A 2604-nucleotide genomic window follows, 5' to 3' on the forward strand; every position below is an offset into this window, starting at 1 on the left:
CCATTTAACAGTGTAAATCGAGGAACATCAGTGTAGGGATTTCTTTTCATTTATTTTTTACCTGTTTGAAATATCAGTTAAAGGTTGGCAGCTTGGTTGCAGACGAACGGTCGTTTGAAGTTCACCAAACTACTTAATGTGGAATAGGATAACAGACTTCCAACGCCCTCAAGGCTGTGACCTTGCAGCCATTTTACACAGCACATCATCATCCTATAGGGATGAACCTTTCCCTGGCCCGAAAAGTAGCCGCTCTGTTGAAGCTTTGCTTATTGGAACAGGCTTTTGTTTCCAGGTTACATGTCTGTGGAAGACTTAATTCTGAATAGAAATATAGATATTACTGGAAACTAATTGTTTTTCTATTATACTCTGCTTTATCAAAAAAGTAAAACATTTAAATTGTGCTACAAAAATTCAGATGTTGTCTTGCAATCTTTAAACAATAAATGAATGATTTGCCCTTAAAAAAAAGAATTAAGCAGTTAAGCTGTTGGTCCCACATCAGACAAATCATCCTTATACCTCCTGTCAATATTGTTAACAGAGACTGTTACTTTATGAATCCTTATGATCCCGTGATTCTTTCTTTCACGTTTCAGGGCACAGCAGGTGAGAGAGTGGATTTGTTAAACTGGGTGGGTTTATCCTTCTTTTATGCGTTCATTCAATTTTATGTTCATTTACTTACTATACACATATGGCAATAGAAGCTGCTAAAGCAATCATTGCTATTCTGCAAAACAACAAGGCACAGAAGCAGATGTCTTATTTCCGAGATTTCTCCCCCCAGGATTATTGTGATTAAAGATACCTTCCCGCAGTTTCCTGGAGAGGACAAGGGGCTACTCGCTGGAGGTTTTTTAATGACTTGGAGAAAGGCTCAAATATGCCCCCATTATGGTAATCCACCCCAGGGGCAAACCACACAAGAATATTATGAATTTATTTTATTTTTCTATCCTTGCAAAGGTAATACTCAGCTCACTAGAATATGAAAACTATACTGTCAAATTTCAGAATTACATGGATGAAGAAAATCACCAAAGTGGCATCATATCATGTGTGTTATAGTTGTATTGACTATATTAACTATGTTGTGTTAACAATGTATTGTATAACTATATATTGAAAAGGCAAAATGCTGTACCTTATTTCAGAGAAAATAATTATGTTGGCAAACCCCAAACTGTACATTGTAGACGGGTCCTAGGAAAAGAAGATTTAATTCATAGTGGACAAGAGGTTAGCTTCTGTTTTCAGCCATGTGCTATTTCAAGAATTAAACATCATGAATAATACAGGATATAAGAGGAATAGTCTAAAGACGGAAAAGCACATTTTGATTAGGAAAGAGAATTTAAGGCTTAAGTCTTTATTTTTTTTAAGGAAAACTGCCTTATTACTATGAGATAAGAAAATTGTTTCCTTCTTTTCTTCCTTGCTTTCTTCTTCTTCTTCTTTTCTTTAACCTTTTTTACTTTGGATATTTGGATATTTGACCTCTAAGCTGAGATGACTGGAAATGCCTCCTCTGGGCACTAAATGCTGACACCTCCTGATAAGAGGGAAGCTGCAAAGTAGAAGAATTGACGGTCAGTATGTTGATGTTGGTCTCAAGCACACTGATGTACATTTGTGTATTGGGGAAGGGGAGTGAAGCTTGAGAGTGGGCCAGTGGGGAGGGGTAAATATTTTGTGATGCTGTCTACCTATGGGCTTATAAAGTTTACAGCTGCATTAGGAGGACAAGCACTACCATTCGCATGAAAAGTAGGGCAGACGTCAGTTGCAAAAGCTTCTAGCCATACACATAGGGAAATACATAAATGATACACCTTATTGCATTCACCCATTCACCCTCCCCTGTTCACGCTAATTGGAAATTTCTATCCATTTCAGAGAAGTAACACAACTATCAATCATTTTCCCTGGCACGAATCTTCCAGGAGGAAGAAAATGGAACACGCCTAGCAGCAGAGCTCACGCACTAGCCCATGTGTCTTAGATTTAATATCTGATCACTAGCTGGATTGAAGCCAAGAGGTGGTTCACAAAGTTGCTGCATATTAGAATCACCTGGGGAACTCTGAGACCTCCCCGTGCCCAGGCTCCTCCCTAGACCTACTGAATCAAAATCTCTGGGGCTGGGACCCAGACACCAAAGTTTCTCTTAAAAGCTCTTTAGGGAAAGGGATATGGGAACAGATGTATATGTATAACTGATTCAGTTTGTTATAAAGCAGAAACTAATTAAAAAAATATTTAATACTAAAAAAAAAAAAGAGCTCTTTAGGTAATTCATACGAGCAGCAAAGCTTGAGAACCAGCCCAATAACGGGAACAAACGTATTTCACACAGATAAAGTGGGGCAATTCATATGTTAAAAGAACATGAATATATATATATATATATATATATATATTTCTTTTTTTCTCTTTATTCTGTTTGTGTTTCAAATAGGCTTTTTTTTTCCTTCTGCAAAAAGCGTTATTGTTTCCATTTGGTCCAAGGCTTGGGAGAGTGCTCCAGGGCGGTTACAAAGCTGCCTAGTGGCTGCAGAGCTGGGCTTCGGGCAGAAGCTCTGACGCCAGAGGGGCTCC

This window comes from Mesoplodon bidens (genome assembly GCF_964165515.1).
Source record: "Mesoplodon bidens genome assembly, contig: HAP1_SCAFFOLD_178, whole genome shotgun sequence".
NCBI lineage: Eukaryota > Metazoa > Chordata > Mammalia > Artiodactyla > Ziphiidae > Mesoplodon > Mesoplodon bidens.